Source organism: Phoxinus phoxinus, assembly GCF_949152265.1.
Source record: "Phoxinus phoxinus genome assembly, chromosome: 6".
NCBI classification, from domain to species: Eukaryota; Metazoa; Chordata; class Actinopteri; order Cypriniformes; family Leuciscidae; genus Phoxinus; species Phoxinus phoxinus.
The window spans coordinates 35,146,553-35,167,249 of record NC_136881.1 but is presented as its reverse complement, the minus strand read 5'-3'; the positions used below and the strand labels follow the sequence as shown (position 1 = coordinate 35,167,249).

The 20,697-nt window shown below is 37.8% G+C and overlaps 1 long non-coding RNA gene across 1 annotated transcript in view; it reads right to left on the bottom strand.

Moving 5' to 3' along the window:
* Positions 1 to 18,992: 18,992 nt before the first annotated feature.
* The window catches only part of LOC307000054, a 37,930-nt gene continuing 36,225 nt past the window's right edge, over positions 18,993 to 20,697 (bottom strand). The window contains exons 3-4 of the long non-coding RNA XR_013797967.1: positions 20,001 to 20,037; positions 18,993 to 19,610 (exon numbers count right to left, since the gene is read on the bottom strand). This is a non-coding gene — a long non-coding RNA (uncharacterized lncRNA). The remainder of the gene's footprint in view (positions 19,611 to 20,000; positions 20,038 to 20,697) is intronic.

Genomic DNA, 20,697 nt, shown 5'->3' with positions numbered 1-20,697 from the left:
CTTCGCTGATTGGCTAGGAGAAATCTATGCGCTCATATGACAATGCAAACAGGCAGGGGAGATTCAGTTTGCATGCGCGATTAAGTTACCAAATATGGTTCCTCGCCCGATAAAGGGTTAAATTCAATTAAACTAATAATATCCTCCTAAATTAAACGCATAGCAATGTTTTGATGGTGCAGGATAAAAATCACTGGAGCAATGTCTCCTTATGAGAGTGCGTTGGGAAAATTTCCATCTGAAAAGCTCACTCCTTCCTGTCCTTGTTCCTTTCTTGTCTATTGAGTGGTCTGTCGACCTCTTGCGCGCTGTAGTACACGATGATGCAGCAAAGCATCTATCAAACGCTCAAAGGTCAGCGAGCTTAGATCCCTCAGGTCAGAGCTGTATTCCTCACGGCGGTCTCCTCTCGCTTGGCAGTCTGCCCTCCTGCCTCAAAGCTTGAATATGAGGTGACATATTTTCAATAGGGACCATCGGCTTTTCCAGCGCTGTTGAATATACATTAGGCTGGCACGGCCCCTGCAGAGCGAGTGAAATTCCTGGTCCTGCATTGCTCGTGTCTGAAGCCATAAAGGCCAGTGTCCACTGTAGTGACAGTTTGGAAAAGCGTCCTGTGAATCCTCTGGATGTACTCAGTCTAATGGCTGGAGTAACTCTGAAGTGCCTACGCTACTCAGAATTCTCTACCGAATCCAATTATTGAAGCCTTCAATGTCACCACTGAAGTTTAAATGCTGTGTGTGTATTGTTCGGTATGGGCGTACGTGATCTTAGTGTGAATGGTAATACCACGAGATCTCGCGATATTAAAACGTGACTGTATTTATCGAGGTGAAAGCATGTGTTACACCCCGTCTAGAGGGAAAGGGGCAACATGAAAGAGACAGAGATTTGCAAGGATTTAAAACAAAAAGTTATTTATTTTCTTAATTTGGGACTTATGATTCAGGAGCTGACCAAGCCAAAATAACAAACAAAACAACCTTGTCTTTAAACCTCTTTCCTAAACCCTAACCCAAAAGAAAAGAAAATGAAGATACAATTTAGAAACCTAACTCCCTTACCAAAAAAAGAGTTTAAACATTTTACAATTAAAAAAAGAATGGCGTCAAACTCCCTACTTTCCCAAAAATCAATATTTACAATATATTTACAATCAAACAAACTGAAAAGGGCAGTCCAAATCAATGTCAGTAACCAGGCAAATGGTCAAATATACCAATGGGGTATATACAAACAGTTCACAAATCAAACAAACAAACGGTACTCACAGTCTCAAATACTCTTAACAGTCTCAAATCACAAGCTCTCTGTCTGTTCAAACACAAAACCCACTCTGTCTATAGAGGAAATTATGACGTGTCTTTTAAAACACTCTGCACCAACCAGGATAGAGCATCAATCACGGTGCAGGAACCAATCAGATGACGTTCCTAGACAGACATACAGAGAGACTCACAAAACAACAGAGAAATAACAAAATACAAACAATGGGGTCGTAACACATGTCTCGCGATTTCAGCATGAAGGAGTTGAGAAACTTTTACAGTGTTTGCATTACGTTGTTCTGTACGTAGAACTGAAGTGACATTCGCTACAAGATGGAGCTGTCACGACTCTTCGAATTAAATTAAAGTGCACGATTGCAATTTACTCATGTCTTTTAACCAGCAAAATACCGGAAGCGGCGCGTTCTACGGATGAGAATCAATGGACCGCATTATTAGACACTTTTCCATATGGCTGCAGCCGCTGCAGGATATAATAAAACCATTTCATAGTATTATTATATTGATTCAATAAAATAAATATATAGTATGCGCTCTATGGGTTTGGAGTGATTTGTTGTTCATCGCGATTTCAAGATAAAAGTTTAAACCCTCAATCTGAGTTTTGATGTCAACATGTTGTTGTTCAAGAAGAACAGTGGCTGTAGCATTTCTATCACTAAGAAGTGGACAAATATTAAAGATTGAGTGGACATTTGTATTAAACGTTGTTTGGCCAATATTAAACAAGAATTTGATCTACTATTAGATCTACTGTATTTAAACAATGTTGTTCAATAAAACCATATGATTAGTTTTTTGATCTCTTGCCTCATTGTTTATATATATATATATATATATATTTTTTTTAAAGGTTATTGTTCACTTAGGTCTATTTTTATTACCACATAAAAAGGCTGTCAAACAAAGAACACATGCAATAACGCAATAACATGAGAGGACCAGCAAAATATATAAAAAACTGATTATGTTCCAATGCTTGTTCCTGTGAGCTTTTTTTCTATACGTTTGCCTATGTATTTTTTTTGCCTATGAATTTTGTTAGATAAATACCTTAACCAAGTTTAGTGTTTTGTTCTTCCCTCATATTTAAAATATCTGAAAAATGTTCCTAATATTTTAATCAAATTTGTAGGGTCATTGACAGACAGACAGACAGACAGACAGACAGACAGACAGACAGACAGACAGACAGACAGACAGACAGACAGACAGACAGACAGACAGACAGACAGACAGACTTGGAACCACATGAGTATGAGTAAATAATGACAGTATTTTATTTTTGGGTAAACTATTTCTTTCACAACCCAATCAGGATATGACCCCCAGAGCTCTGTGGCGAGACCCAGGGAAAAACTGAGCTGAAAATCCAATTAATGAATCCTCGCCTAATTCAGTCTAAAATAAGCATCAACCAAAGAGTCTGTGGGAAACTTCATTGATCAATTACTGCAAACCTGTAAAGGGGAATTCTCCGGACCTTAGGAACCGCGGTGAATATGGGGGAAGCTGACAGGGGCAATAAGTGAACAAATGAGCTTTGACCAACCTGGTTTGTCTATAATGAATAATGAACTCACAAAAATGTTATAGTTAAGCTTTTAACAGTTTTAGCACCCATTGAGCGGTGTTATAAAGTTGTGCAGAGAGCCGTTTCTCTCAGCAAAAAAACAGCGCGTCCATATTTCTTCATAATTACTCCCTCTGATTTCTTGTGTCAGCAGTAACAACTCCAGTTCTGGGATTATAAGTCAAATACACCCCCGCCTCCGAATTGATTTTCATTGAAACTACATCACATTGACATAGGCAGACTAAAAGCTTGCAGAAATCCAATACTGCCGTCTTCGAAAGCGGTGCCCTTTGCTCAGCAGGTGATAACACAATTATGCCAAATCATCTTGATCTGAGCGGTCAGGAGGCTAACTGAGTGACCTCACCTCGCGCTGGTGGCGTCTGCGGGCAAATGAGCCGCAGTGCAGTAGCGGCGGCACTACTGTGACTGCACAGCTTCGTGAAGTGTGTGAGGAGAGACCCCGGGCTGAGCCTTAAGGTGAGGACCTGTGTTCGTGTGCGTTTCTGAACGTGTGCATAGACACATGGGTTTATGTGCTTGCAAGCGCAAGGGTGGTGCATCAAGTCTCACGCGTCTTATGCCTGCTAAACTGTGCGATCTCGGCAATCCTATAAGATCATTACAAATCACACTGTATGACATGCATCTAATAAACTTGGGTGACTGTACGATGATGACACTTAATGAAACATAGGCTACGATGCAAGTTAGTATAGAAGAATAAAACGTCATCAGCCTGCGCTAGTGGTACATTTTTATGTGCGCTGAAAAAAAGAGGAGAATATGGACGCGATCATGGCTATAGGGAAAAGAGGCCAATTTTGCAAATTAAGCTTGAGGTCAGTAGTTTTAAATTTTATCAGTCACGTTGATCTTTTCATGTTGCAGTTTCATTGGCCTATAAACGTAGGTCAAAGCAGCAAAAACAACATTTCTGACATTGTTTGAAAATTATCACAGGTCGCAAGGTCGACTTTGAACCTCTCTCACTGTACGATGTAGGACCGCTGTTTAGGAGCCACGACCAAAGAAAACGCCACGATTGGTCATCTTTCGCCTGGGTCAACCAAAAATCGTACAAAGTGTACCGGGCATTACTTGACAATGTAGACTGGAGAAGAGGATGGTTGTTGCCCTATAAATATTTCCAACAACACCAAAGATGTCCTCTTTGAAATATTGCATAAGATATACCAACCCGATCTCACAGCAAGTGGTACGAATTTACAGAGGTTGCTAATTCGTACAAGTTGCCCAATTTGTATGAATTCATACGAATTACCGCATGACCCCGCCCCTAAACCTACCCATCACTGGGATTTAGACAAATCGCACGAGTGAGGTCATACAAATTCGTACAAATTAGCCTTTTACTCACTCATACAAATTGGTTGTGCATAGCGTTGGATATTCCATGTTAATATATACCTACCAAATATGTTGATATTCCTAGTCCTTGTAGAAGATGAAACATTCGTACATTTATTCTATTTTTGTAAATTGGATAAGAAGTTTTATTCTAACTTATACTCCCATTTAAATAAACCCTCCATCTTTGCACAATATTTTAATTTGAAAGATTATTTGTTATTACACTGACTCCACTAACAAATCTAAAGAATATATTTTGTTTGGCAAATTTTCCATTCATAAACAAAAATGTATGGGCTCACTTCCTATACTCTGTCACATTGTTTGACTGAGGTAGACTCACTGTTCAAGTCTTAGTTTAACTAGCAATAATGTGATAGATTCCTGTCCTTTGTAATGGCTTTGTTGTTTAGCTTTAACCAGCTTTTTCTTACAATCAGAAACTAAAGTTGGAAGTAAGAGTCTTCTTTAAAAATTGTCTAAAAAAAATCAAATAAATGTACAAAAAATAAATATAAATATAAATATATATATATATATATATATATATATATATATATATATATATATATATATATATATATAAATATAACATTAATGGGCTGTTTACTATCGCTGTATATTTAACATATATAATAACCAACAATCAGAAACCAAAGTTAGAAATAAAATTATTCTGGAAAACTTTAAAAAATGTGTACAATTAAGTTAATAACATAAAATAACAAAAAGTTAATTCAGTGAATGATTAGATAAGCTGAGTTTGTGAGTCTTGTTTTATGGTTCTTCTCAAAAGAGTCTTTTGTTTGTAAATCGGACTACAGTAATTGCGATGTATGCACTAAAAAGAACCGGTTCTGAAGTCACTTATTCACAAACTGGAATACACTATTTATTAAAGTGTGTAAACCTTGTAACTATAGCATAATGTCCATACATGTAAGAAATAGGCAGAAACAAAAGCAGACTGTTATACCTTGACATGTTCAAAAACAGAAGAACATGCTTCTGTTGATGTACTGGCATCTGCCAAAGGTATTACATCAATGACAAATAACTAGAAATGATACATGCTATTGATTGCGTTTTTGGTCCTCTGAGACCTGGCGGACATTACTAAACTGAAAGCTATAAAAGCCCACGCTATTTATGTGTCTAGTTCCTATAACCTACCATCTGAAGATGGGAGTTTAATTCATCAAGGACACAGAGGGAGGCATCTGTGAAAAGTCTGTTATTTGGTGACATATAGAGAATATAGGCAAAAAGGTGAACCTCACAATCTCGCCAGTAATGCAGAGGCACTTTCTTCAAAACAAGAGGAGAGTAACCTCTTCTCAAAAGCAGAGAGGTGACACTGTTGAGGTCTTTTCAATTGATTCATTTAGCAGTTCTAGGAAACTCAAAGTGAATGCAGACAAGTGATCTGCCAAAGCAACAGAATTAAACTCTCTTTCATATAAAAAAAGGGACAAACCCAGCAAACAAAAATATGTTCTAAGAATATTTTGCTTATGTTCCCATGAAGTTATTGGTCTCACTTTAGTCTGATCCAATCATGTGAAAGAAAGGGAGAGAGAGAGAGAGAGAGAGAGAGAGAGAGAGAGAGAGAGAGAGAGAGAGAGAGAGAGAGAGAGAGAGAGAGAGAGAGAGAGAGAGAGAGAGAGAGAGAGAGGATAGAGACAAGACCAGCAAAGCAACACATACACAATACATCTCAGGTTGTAAAACCCCGACCCTTAAATGTCAAACTATGTTTTGACAAAAGTATGCACCACTAATCTTCAAATCTTCTACAGATTTTAAGGGTTTGACACGGTAGCACATCTTGGGGGCTCGTCCGGGATATGATTTTGAGTAATGGAAAAATAATTTCCACATAATGGAAACATAATTTCTGAATGTTCTCTTACCGCTCAAAATGTCTTCTTTTTTTTTTTTTTACATTAAGGGAACATTACATTTTATAATTTTGCAAACACTTTGGGAATGTTACATTTTAATGTTAGTGGGATCCTTATTTATGTGGCGCTGGGAGTATGGTCCCACATATGGGATTTTTCGAAGATTAAAATGTACTTTCGTGCAGTGCGCTGAGCCAGAGATGGACGTGCTCATATATCACAACTATACAACAAGTGTTTTGTAAAATACACACTGATGTCATTAGAATCAGCAATAACAATCCATTCAAATATAATTAGATGAGGTGTTTTATTCATATCAGATACACATTGTGTAGCTATCTATAAAGTTCACTCTATTCTTCTCCAAGTTCACTAGCCACTTACTTTCATGTATTTCAGGAGAAGTGGATGAATTTACATGTTGTAAATCCGATAGATACGATTCACAATCGCACACGTCGCAATATATCACAATTAGTGTAGTCCGATTCACAAACAAATTACGGTACTCTTGAGCAGAACCGTTAAAAAAACCCTCACAAACTCAGCTTAACAAATCATTCACTGAATTAACTATTATTTGTAGTTATATATATATTGTTTATTTAATTGCACAATTTTCTTTTTAAATTTTATAGAAGAATCTAATTTCTAACTTTGGTTTCTGATTGTTGGGTATTATATCTGTTAAATATACAGCGATAGTAAAAAGCCCTTTAATTTTTTATATATATTTATATTTATTTTGTATTTATTTGATTTTTACAATTATTTTACATTCTATTAATGTTACTAAAGGAACATTTGCTCATAAATGTTTTTTTTTTTTTTTTTTTTTTGGTTATGTGAACGTTAAAGGGGGGGTAAAATACTTAGTTTCAGTCAATCTCATGTTAATCTTGAGTACCTATAGAGTAATAGTGCGTCCTTCATATCTCCAAAAAGTCTTTAGTTTCATCATATTTATAAAATAAAAATACAGCTTTCCGATTCTATCCGGAAAAAGCCGAGGTCCTTGATTCTGGGCGTGGGCGGAGCTATAGAGTCAAGCGGGGATTTCCAGCACAAGAAATAAATCTGATACCGTTGTACTTACATGAATGGGGTGTTTTATCACTGGGACCGCGCCAGGTTTTAATTGCAACCGGTTTGCAAATCCAGCGACGACCTGGGCCTTGTTAATAAAACATTCGTCACTGAAATGACCAGAACACAAAACCGCACTTGCCACAATCCTTTGCTGTCCCGGAAATACAAACTGGATCCACTGTTCCAGTAACACTGGGTTCTTTGGGAAGCTGAACAAGGTAAACTTTCCCTCACATCCCAAAACACACTTTTTTGGAGACATTCTTGACATCAACCATTCCTATTTAGCGCTGCTGATGATGATTTCCGGTAGTAGCGCGTCGATGAGCGCGGTCTTTCTCTCCTCTGGTCGACGTGTGCGTGAACGCGCTTTTCCGAGAGCAATGCTCATATTAGGAGTTCCACTCTGGTCTACGTCATTAGATCTACGATAGAAAAAAACCAGCCGAAACGTGTTGCAACCATAGAGGTTGCAACCCAGAAGTATGATTTTCAGCACAGAAATTCTCTGTTATTCGTACAAAATAACTTTTCAAACTTTGGCCATTATTAGCATGAGAATCCATCTCTTTAACACTGTAAACAACTCTGAATACATGAAACACCATTGTACCCCCCCCCCCCCCCCTTTAATGGAACATTCCATTTGAATATTCTCTGAAACAAGTAGTAACATTAAAAAAAAATGTTAGTCAAATGCTCTACAAAAATGTTTTAGAACCAAACCGTTATTAAATTGTTGTGCTGACCTTTGGAAGACCATAACTCTGAATGAACATTCTATTAACATAACTAGAAGAACGTTTGTTCATAACTTTGGTTAACTTTCTGGAAAGATTCTCTCAAAGTTCTGAGAACATTTCCTGTTAGCTGGGAACAGTCACTACGAACCACAAAGAAGCAACTCTTTATAATGGAAAGAGGACAGTTTTGTCCTAAACAATAAGTAATTGCAACATTTCCATGCAAAACAGACTGTTCTGTGGAAAACAATGTAGTTCAGCACATAATCCATTGGGATTTGATTAAACTGTGAAAACTAAGATATTACATTATTGGTAAACACTATTTTCAACTTTATTTCCTGCAGTTGCGCTTTAATTCTGCTTTCTTCAACATTATTATGAGAGGCTCTGTGCACTCTGCATCACTTGTTATGACACACAGCTAATATCTCATTATGAGTGAGAAACATTTGAGAGTATTACTGCAAAAGCACCATTAGAATAATGCATTTACAGTTCTGTTTTGAGGAAATCATTGTGGTGGAGTGATTAGACTGAACCTAGAGGATTAAATTAGTTCAATGTGTGCGGCAGCTAAGCATTTTATGATACTTCAGTTACACTTAGCAGTCGCCCCCATGTGTAGTCATTTTAAAAGTTCTGATGTAGCTTATCATGATTTGATTTTCTTTGGGTCTTTGAGTTTGATTTGGGTCAATGCCAAATATGGATGTCAGAGAACGAGAAATCATTATAGTTTAAAACACATGCCAGGTTCTCTCTAATGTATTTATATTCTTCAAGTTGGAGTGTTTTTTTTTTTTACTAATGGAGTTTTTTTTGACAGTTTCTCCCATACTTTCCCCTCCATATCTTCAACTGCAATTATTTTATTTATTATTTTTCTTAATTATTTATTTGGGCTTTCGCACAAGAGGGACCTTTAGTTCCACTTTTTGATAAACTAACTTAGCTACTACTTCAGAGTAGGGTCTAAACCAGCACTATAGGAACTACCAGTGACATAAGTGTACACTGTGAAAACTTTAAATTTTGACAAAAAAAGTTACATGGTGTACCTTAAATGAATTAACTATTTAACGACAATCTCTGGATGGTTCAAGTCAAGTGAACTGTATTTTCTTTCCCAATAACTAGTAAAAAGGGATTCATATCATTTATATTTAGAGTGTTATGGTATAAATTCATTTCTTTCTAAACTTCTCTAGTCAATGTGATTACTATTTCACATTCCAGTAACTTCAGAAAGTGATGCTAAAAAATTATCTGTTTTAAATTTCCACCCATTGCTCCATAAAAATCCCAATTGCATTTATGCTATCAAACAAAACCAACACTTTATTAATCAGTTGAGCACTGCTGATGGTTTTTCATCTTTGACATGCTGGTTCATGCAGTGATTAATAATAAATTAAACTATGGAGACTTTAGAAGTGGGGGACTCTCCCCGTTCTCTCTTTCTCTCCACCCATGTCTAGGTTTTTACTATGCATATAGTGTATTTCCCAGTTGGGTGTCACTGATCATTTGCAATGAGACTAATCCGAGAGCTTTGCCTCCAATTATAAGCCTGCAGACAAAGATTCCACTGTGATTCCATGTCTTAATTACCACATTCCGGTTTGTGTTCAGTGCTAATAATTATAAATGCCATTCGTGTAAAAACATGGATGATGAAACTGTTCTCTTTTAATCAGGTGATGGATGAAAGATCATTTCAGTCATCTGAGGATGTAAGAAATGCAGCACAGATTAAACATTCATATCAAGTCTCGGTAATAAACAGCATGGAAAGATTAGACAATTTAATTTCCGACAATCAGATTAAAAAAAGTAAACAAAGCACAGGCCTGGTGTTGAGATGACAGTGTTATTGCACAGATGTATTTATGCATTGGCAATGATGGGCCAAAATGCTCTCATAAAACACCTCAATTATGCAATCCGTCCCTGAAGATTCATTCTCTAACACACTGAGGTCTAGTTCAACCTAGAATAGCCTAGTTCTTGATTGGTTGATTCGAATAGTTGATTTCCTGAATAGATCTCAGTCCAATGCTGGACCAGCAAGTTCAATTCACCTCGCAACAGAACTGGAAGGATCTGCTGCTAAAGTCTTTGTGCCAGATACCACAGGACACCTTCAGAGGTCTTGTAGAGTCCATGTCCTGGTGGTTAAAAACCTCTTGAGTTACACTACAAGATTTTTAGGTTGAACCTGCAGTCAACTTCCATCTCTGCTTCTACCATGTCTATAGGATCTAAATGACGACGACATGAAGATGGGCACCGACTCTCGAGCGCGCTTATTCATTTTCATAAACAATACTCTGAGCCTTTAACGCCTGTGCCTATCCGGCTATCACCAGCGTTCACTCAGGAAGATTTATGCAAGCACGTCGCTAGATCTGCGAATGAGAAGAGGTATGCAAGAACACTTTCCTACATTGCTATCGTGAATACTTAAGCACTTTGATGGATTACTAGGAACAACGTATTAGCCATGCATCAGTTAATGACAGCTTGTGGCAATAGTGTAGGAGTCAAAACAATAAATTGCATGTAGAGAGAAACAAGCACTATAAAAAGATGGTTTCTTGTTTTCTTACCCATCTGCCCACTGATTTCACACTTTCTAAAGTATTGCACATCCTTTCCCCATAAATATTCATTCGCCACTCCTGCTGCAAACACCAGCATTTGTTGTGTTTCGGATGCTGGTGTCACCACCACACATCTCCTCAAGCTTAAACGTATAGTTACTCTAAAAATGAAGATTCGGTTCATGCTGTTTCAAACCTGTATTCTCCTGAACACAAAAAGATGACATTTTGAAGACTGTTTTTGTCTGTACAATTAGGGGTCAATGGGGTCCAACAACAAAAACACTGGAGGCCACTTACTTTCAATGTATGGCAAACAAAACATAATTAGAAACAACATTTTTTATTCAACAGAAGTCAGTCAGTCATTCTTGAAACAACATGATAATGAATTATCATTTTAACTAGCAGCAAGACTATCTTGTTTGATGAACTTTACCAGTCAAGTCTTGCCGGTCCACCGAGTACACCAGTCCCAGTCTTCTTAGCTTTCAATATTGAGAAAAAAACCCACCAGATTAAAGTCTCATACTTTGTTCACCAGCTTCATGTGTTTGCAAGGGCAGGCTGACTCAAGATTGTGCCTCAAACAAGGTAAAGAAAAAAAAAAAAAGTTTGCTCAGATGCGAGATGAACAAGAGGTCTGGGCTTTTATGGAAAGGCCAGGATACAATTTCAGTTGTTGTTTACACTCTCAGGAAGAAAAGGCTACATACACTTTGGTCTCGGAACAGAGACAAAATTCATTCATCCACCGCCCACCATTGCCATCCCCCACAAGTCAATTACTAACTGATCCAATACTTTCCAGATCGTCTTTGTGCATCTTTCTCTAAGGATTTTGGAGTGTCTGGCATGTCTTGCATTAATCTGAACATGGCAAAAAAGGGATAAAACCACAAAGGTGTGATCGCACATTGATCTCATGATAGATAGTGTGCAAAGGAATCGTCAACACCGTCCGCTATTGTTGAGACCGATTGCCCATCTCTCTTGAAGGATAATTGTTTTTAATCTTATCCCATGACGGCTCGCGATCCTGACAGCTCATTACTATATGATAAGCCGTTGTACACTTTGACGTCTTGTCAAGAAACCTTTAAACATTAGATCTACAGCAATATCGCTAAGCATACAGTCTTTTCCCCCTCTCGAGGGGCTGACAGATGACCAGACGCATGATCGTTGTTGTTTAGTGAATCTAGTCTTACACTCGCCCTGCAGTGATGGCTTCAATTAGCAGTCCTCCATTCCCCAGCCCGTCTTCTCTAGCCGAGTTCTGCTTGTATAATTGGGCTTAAGGTTGCCTCTCATTATGTGCTTGTCGAACAGCAATCTAACACTTTGCCATCTGTTTATTTTAGCGTTAATCATATTCATTCTCCAGCGTTATTATTCCAGATGGCTTCCATAATTGTGCAGTTTCTTATGCAGCTGTTTTATGGGCAGTTTAGGATGCAATCCAAACCCAGTTGATGGAACGCCACAGCAAGCATAATGGGAAAATAACCGCTTTTTTCTTCTCCGAGCGTGGTTTCAACATTTTGGCCAAGTAATTTCGAACTTTAATTGTGTCTTGTGTAAGAGAGTCGCTCAGGTTTGACGGCCAAATGATTCAGAAAATAGAGGCTGTCAAAAACTGACAAAATGCTATATAAGCCGTGACTACAAAAAACATTTTTTTCTTTACGTCAGGCCCAGAATACAGGACAAAATAAACATGCACTTCTAGTTATACATTGTAAAAAAAGTTTGAATGTTACCCTTACGGGTTTAGAAACCAAACAAAAGCAAAAGTTGCACAAGTTTCGAGTGCAACTTTAAAGTTACATTAAGTTACGTAAAACTGTTTTGGGGGGTAATGTTCAAAGATATGTGTCAATTGTTGGGAAATTTCTATTCAAATTTCAATTTCTAGGGAAATAATTTAGGTTTGTCCCGCTTTAAAAAGAATAATAAAATGACAGTTAAAATAATAAACTGGGCACTTTACAGTTTAACTATACATTTTTTTATGGATGCATTAAGTATAATAAATAAATACACAAACAAACTATTCTTTTAAACTAGAGATACAGATCTCAAAAAAAAAAAAAAAAAAAGATTCAAGGTTATTCCTTCAAGAAACTGAGAATTACATTCTTGCACCTTCCAGTCTGGTAACTTTGTTTTGTTGAATCTCCAGCCACCAGAGGTGTCATGACAAATTTTTACAAGTGTGCTGGTCTGCTTTTGACAGAGCAATATGAGAACGCCCTCATTATGGCCCCGTCGTACATGTGGCAATATCATCCTTTTGGAGAGGAAATCTTTGGAGTCACAGGCCACAGCTGTGCTGCTCCGATTGTCGCCAAGTGACTGACACTGAATTCTACTGCTGTTTGATTGGTCCTCTCTCACATTCGATGCGGGTCAGGAGAGTCTTCACAGTAGATACCTGGTAAAACTGATGGAAATCACAACAATGTGACATGATTAACTATGATAAAGGAAAACAACAACACCACAATGCTATTTATCTCCTGGGGCTAATATAATGTCTCTCTCAGAGGTATTGTATCTGTTCATCATTTAGATTTATGGAACTTTTCATTCAGCGAGCACCAGCTTTGAATCTGACCCAAAGTCCTTCAGAGGATTTGGCTCATCTTGCATTCTGACAGAAGTCGTCATACAGCAGCAGATCATTAAACGACATATTCATTATAGTGCTGACTGAGTAATTATGATATACGTCCCGCCTTTTAAATAAAAGAGAGATCAATAGCTGATTGGTCAAGGGTCATTGCATCATCTGCCGTTAGAAACTCCAGTTCCCATTGAAACCTGAAGTTCAAAGTATACTTTGGCCACCTGGATCCGTAATTGGCCCTGTCCCAAATGACACCCTAAGCACTTGCGGAGTCGCGGTCTTTCTAAGAGGATGCACTTTCGTGATATAACGCCGCTTTGACTGTCGGGAAGAAGTCTGCTGCGGGGCTCGCATCACTTCAGGCTCAGGAAAAGTGCGCATCGAGGGCGCATATCGACCGCAAACGGGGTGCTCGCGAGACCGCTTATGAAACCTAAAAGGACAAATGGACTTTGATTCACTCGGGTACAAGTCCTGTGAAACAATAAAGTCACAATAAAGTTTCACATTAAAACAGCTCAAAGACTTGTAGAAGCAAGTTACAATGGCATTGTTGCTCCAGCAAATGCGTTTCATCTCATGTTTGCTTTGGTTGAAGAAACATGCCGACTTTTTGGGACTTTAGCTTATTCACCATATCCCCCAGAGTTAGACAAGTCCATACATACCCTTTTCATCTCCATACGTGCCATAACTCTGTCTGACGCACCCACCTAGCTTAGCACAAAGACTGGAGGTAAACGGCTCCAGCTAGCATAGTACTCCCAATAAGTGACAAAGTAACGCCAACATTTTCCTATTTACATGTTGTGATTTGTATAGTAACAGCGTGTACAAATAACAAGGTCACATGAGACACAGCCATCTTCTAACCGTATACATACTGGGAACTATATTCTCAGAAGGCTAAGCAGTGCTACTGCTAGGAGCAGAGAGTTCACTCAGAGTGTTGTGCTTATCACTCCGCCCAAAAAGTCGGCGTGTTCCTTTAACACTAGCCATTATGTTTAGGCTAGGGTTTAGTGTAGATGGTGTGTTATTTTCAACGGTGATTAACCTTTTAGCGCCAAAACCAAGTCCTGTCCCTTTAAGACAAACCATTTACACCCTGTGGTATTATTACATGTCAGTTGAGCTATAATTAGTTAACAGTGTGACATATATTTGCACTAATTGGCAGACACCACGCATTTAGACTAGTCCCAGACGTAAAGAAGGTGGACAGCAGTTCCCAGAGCACATCTGGTGTGGATACTGTACCCTCACACTAAAATGCCCACAGGGCCACCAGTGATTACTTTTCAGGAAACTATGGAGTATTACCTGGCCTATGGCCATATACACTTCCAAGGCTTCAAGTGACACTGCAGAGGTGTAGTACGCTCGGGAGAAGACACAGTGAATAATAACCCGCTGTGTGTCACTCATGAGATGCAATAAAGCACAAGGAAGTGTGCAGGATGGAGCTGAATTATGGAATACTTGCTATCTCTGGTTGAGGGCACAGGAAATGGAAAGCCACCAATCATGCTCGACCTAATGGTTTCAAAGAGGCCGTTTCTGTCTTTGTTTGGTATTTAGCATAATGAGAAAAGCAAGAATTTCATACAATGTATGTAGCAAATGTACCATTGGAAGCAATGCAGTGTGGGTTATAATGTGAAATTGGAAAAACAAATCGGCTATGGCCGAATCACATTCTCATCTCTTCATGATTCTTCCAAATAGCCTTCCTTCATAGTATTAGTCAAAAGTAAGAAGTTACCCACTTGTGCGTGGCATTTTTAGAGGACCGTGCACGAATCCTTGTGGCACGCCATTATGACATGCAAGGTAATATGTCTCCCTGCCTTATTATTATTTTTCTCTCTCTCTCGTAAAGCACGGTTATTGGTATGGTCCAATGTTCTACGATTTTCCCTGATTCAGCCATTTTGCAAACTTTTTTCCCTTGCATCTTTTCCAGCATGCTTTGTGACTTTTCCAGCCTGTGAGGACAAGGGATAAAACTTGCTTACAAGACTACTTTTTAAATCACTTTATTGTGCGCTACACTGAGAAACGTCAATACAATTGTTGTCAAAGTAATGTGGTTACATGACTTGAACTATAAGGGGGGGAAATATATAAAGATTTAGAAAATACAGCAGAAGGGGAAGAATCAAACAAGTATATGAAAGAATAGCTCAATCCACACTTGTCCTGAAAGTTTAACATCAAGAATATGGTTTAAAGATTTATTACAACTATTGCTCAAATTTGACACATTGTTTGTGTGGTTTTTGCACAAACTTTTAATTTGTATTTACTACAAAGGAAAGTATTTATTTTCCATAAAATGTCTTAATTAATCTTAAGTGCAGAGAATGCTGTTGCTGTAACCATCTCCATTAACTGGCCGGGTTGAAACACTAATGGAAAACATCATGTTACATTTTGTACATTACTGTGGTAACCAAATATACTTGTTAACAAATACAGAAACACAGGCTAACAAAAATACAATCATAACAGATTATGTGTCAATGATATCTAATTTATTTTTTAGAACATAATGTTAACTAACTTTCACTTCAGGAGGGTCTGGTCATGTTTGATGGTGATTTGACCCCTTTTGTTCATTTCTAATTGGTTAAACTGGTGAAATTACCCAGTGTTATAACACGCGTCAGTCTCATTACTCTAATGGTCTAATGTCTGCATTTTATTACAGCTCTCCACATTAAAATGACTTTGGATTCCATATTCAGCAAGTGCATTTAAAATACTAAAACAATAAACATAAAAATGTTTTACTCTTTTTCTTCTCATATTGAGCCATTTAAAGATTGACTGTTATTTACTTCAATCCTCAAACTGCATTGTCAGCTGTCTTCGTAATCAAGTTTTAATCCTTACATGGCTAAAGCGGCTCTCAGACCAAACAGAAATGCAATATGAAGCTCATACTTGCACATAAGGTACTCCAGAGAGCCAGGATGTGTTCAAGTTAAGTGGATTTGATAGTGGATTTATGACATGTTTGCTTTCTGTTATTTGGATGGAAGAATGGCATGCTGATGGGTATTGACAAATGGTGAGAAGCCCACTGGTTTAATGATAAAATATAGATCTTTTTAAAATGAGACTGTGTAGATCACTGGACTCGGTCAATGTACAGACTCGGTCTCAACTGACCAAAAAGCCTTACGTCAGCTAAAAACCCTGCTGCCCTGAACACATATATTCATATGTCACTAGTGAAAGTCTGAGAAAAACTAGCCTATATGCAAAACATATACTTTACATTGCAGTGTTTAAGCTTAAACTTGAATAAGAACAGAAAATGAAACAATCATCACAGAGAATAAATGTAAATCTATACCCTGCAATGCCATGGAAACAAGAGCACTAACATATATAGGTGAAAAAAAATGCTATACTTTCAGTTTAGAAGTACTGCTGAAAAATCAAATCAGCCCAAAAAGTAAAATAAATAAAAATAAATAGTGACATAGCCCAGGCCATCATAAAATAATAATAATGATAATAATAAAACCTGTTTCACAGCCTATATATGATATGACACAATAACTATTGTAGGTAAAGGTTTCACACTGCCCACGTAAGATAAGTAGCACAGTAGGTGTGAAATATGGTGAAAACACACTATTAACCTATTTATCAACACAATATTTTGCACGACAGGCTTTTATGAAGCAACATAAAATACTGGCGCAAACGAATCCCCCATTCCATGAGTAACATGCACAAAAACGTTCTATTCAGTAAATCATACCGAATGAAGAACATTTAAGCATTTAAACTAAAGGCTGTACTTTGTGGTCTTCATGTTAATTATAGGCCTATATCAAGATAATCAAGCCACTTTATAACTGACACAAATGTGTATATACACTACATTTTAATAAGTAATCAAAGTAGCCCAGCCAATATATTTACATTTAATTAAATGCAGTTATTAAAATAAATATTCATAGTAATCCAGAAATCACCTAGTCATGGTTTCACAGCCAGGGCTTAGAATAAGCTTAGGCTTTAAATGTTCAATTAGGACATTTAAGTAGCTTGTATTGTCGTCGTGCCTTAGAAAGAAACATCACTGGTGTGCATCTTGAGACAAAACAATGGCACTGACATATTTTAAGATAACTCAGTGCAAGCTGCTTTCAGTTAAGACAGCTCAAACATGCATTTTAGTCTGGGACTAGACTTAAGCCTTGTCTGTGAAACCAGGTGCTTATGTTCTATATAGAAAGTTTTTGTCCAAGTTACTTATACAGTCTACAGTATACAGTCAGACAGGCCTAATAAATTAGCTCGACAAAGCCCCGAAGCTTGACAAATTTAGTCAGAACTGTCAAATAAGCAAAAGTTCCGAAAATAAATAAAAGCAAGGTCTCACATGCCTGATTAGTGTATATAAAGCTTAATTAATAACCAAAAAAATATCATGCTGTAATATATAATATTATATTTTATTCCAGAAAAAGTCTTTGTATATGTTGACCATAATCTGAGGACTAGAATCACAAATTAATTTAGACCATCAGGTATGCATTTAGGTATAATTATTGTGTATCAGAACCTGTTTTCTGCTGTCCTTTAGAAAAACACAGTGAAAAACCTATTCTGGATTTAAAACGGCATTTTCTTTGCCCAAGGTTACAAGTTTGAGTGAACAACCTTACCTCAAGGTGAAGTGGGATCTCAAAAATGAATGCGACATATGCTCAGCATTTATGCAACATATGCTCAGCCCAATGGGTTTAAAGTCATACTCTAAGACCAAGATTGTAATATAAGACCTCAAAAGCCAGTATCAACTAGCCTAACGGTGCAGATCCACTTGTCCGTGCGACACTTCTGTCGCGCCGCACTCCACTTTATTCCTATGGGTGACGCCGTCCGACTTTGACTCACTCGCAAAGCATTCCGGGAAGGCGGCGCTGCATTTGAAAAACTGCTGCGCGTCAAAAAAGCTGGCCGATGCCCATCTTTATGCAAATGAATCCGTTGAATGTGACGCGACTATCCAATAGAAATAGAGCACATGCAGACGGAGGGAAGTCTCTCGCGGGTCCTTTGTTCAACATTCGGCGATGGCTCAAAACCACACCCATAGCGGTAAACTTGAGGAACGCCCATCAAAGTAAAAATGTGGATCCGCACCGTAAGAAAGCAATAACTATCAACATACACAGAGGAGCAAAAGAATCAGACGAGGTGGTAGTGGTCTGATATCCCAGCGTGTTCTCACACAAATGTGTCTCTATAGCACGCATTGTGTTTATCGTGCAATTTATACGCGAAAACTAGTTTTTACGTGCATATGATACACAGTTTTCGCATGCATTTGATACGCACTTCATTGCGTGTAATACACACGCACCCCACACCACTAATTCTACCCAAACGTATACACACGCACGCACCCCACACCACTACTAAACCTAACCAACCCATGCGTATATGCAAGTAAAAACTAATTTTTGCGTATAAATTGTACGATAAACACACTGCGTGCTATAGAGACGCATTTAGTGTGATCGGGTTGGATATCCTGAGACAAAACCTTTCAACGCCATTTTACTTTAGAATGCTACTGATTTCTTAGAAACGCAAATTCAACAACATGCATTTAGAAAGCATATAGGGTCAATTTCAATTTTAAATCGGCAGTTTTAAGATCTACAAAACCTGATTTGATATCAACAAGTCGACTGGACATGAAGAACAACCGAAAGAGCAAGAAAATGAAGAATCGGAGGCAGAGAGTGCAAATGGGCTTATTAACACTGGGTCATTTTCACACACAAACACAAAGACTAATTAAGTGGCAGCTGTGCTACTCTAAAGACTTTTCTGACCTCATTAGCACAAGCATATGGACTCAACCTGCATTCTTAACACTCAATGAATAAGCAAGAATGGATAAGAACTAATAACCCACCCCCCAAGAAAAAAAAAAACACAACAGTGACAATTATCAGACCCATCCTGACAGTTATTCATCATGTTTGTTAGTTAATACATTTCATGTCTAGTAGAAGAGTTTGATAATTAGCCTATACATATTGCAAAAGCACTTCTGTGTTGCTGTGACACATACATTGTAATTCCTCAATACTTTCTGCATGTTTGTCAGACCTTGAGGTTCATTTATTTCAGCAAGTCAGTAAAGGAGGGACTATAGTAACTTGGAAGCACTTATAAGCCATTGGTCACACCAGAAAATGAATTCAATTACTACCTGTAGTTTCCAGAAAAGAAGACATTTTTTACAATCATCAGAGCTCACTAGATTTCCCGGAGAGTGGCTCTCAAGAATCAGAGTAGAAGTTTCCTGTGTAGGCTTGAATAGTCCCTGCCTGCCTAAATAGACATAGACCTGTAAAGAAGTGAAGAAAAAAATGATTGCAGAGTACCATAAAAGAGGTTCGCACTAATGCAGGCCCTGCTCTATGAGAAGGCTATAGGATGGGGAAACTACTAGCTTTCAGCTCTTTGCAGTGGTTTAGGAAATATCTGGAATAGCAACGTGTTAAAGGAATAGTAGCGTGTTAAAGGAATAGTAGCGTGTTAAAGGAATAGTAGTGTGTTAAAGGAATAGTAGCGTGTTAAAGGAATAGTAGCGTGTTAAAGGAATAGTAGCGTGTTAAAGGAATAGTAGCGCGTTAAAGGAATAGTAGCGTGTTAAAGGAATAGTAGCGTGTTAAAGGAATAGCTTGTTAAAGGAGTAGTTCACCCAAAAATTAGAACTCTGTCATCATATACTCACCCTCAAGTTGTTCTAAACCTGTATGAGTTTCTTTCCTCTGTTGAACACAGAAGAAGATATTTCAAAGAATGTGGTAACCGAATAGTGTTTTTGTTTTTCATATGGAAGTCAATGGGGACCAGAACATATTTTTTTATCGGTACTAAAGGTTCATCATAAAAATAAATAAATAAATAATATTAAAATAAACAAAAATAACAGCAATTACTATTAAATTATAGAATGTTCAGAAGCTTAATAAATATAAATGAATTTATCTCCATGTTTGAATTCGATGTTTGTCCTTGTTTTTGTGGACTCTTTGAATTTGGTGATCGCACACATTCAGCAAATTGAAGACATGGTTCTGTTGAGAGCAGAAAGGGGTAATATTGAATTTACGGGTGGCTCAAACAGTAGAAGCAGACAGCACAGTGCTGACTGGCACCGAATATGCAAAGCTAATCATTTCTCACTAGTTTGATTTGTGAAACCATTCTACTCATAAATACAAGTAACACTGTCTAGCAGAGACAGAGAGAGAGAGAGAGAGAGATACAGCAAGAGACAAGTAGACAGACATAGAGAAAGGCAGAGCGAGAGGAAGAGAAAGGACTAAGGGGATTATTTGCTTTTGCTACCAAGGGCATTTATTTCCTCTTACCAAACTTTGTGCCATATACGTCATTACAGGGAAAGAGCCTTAGAAATAGATACA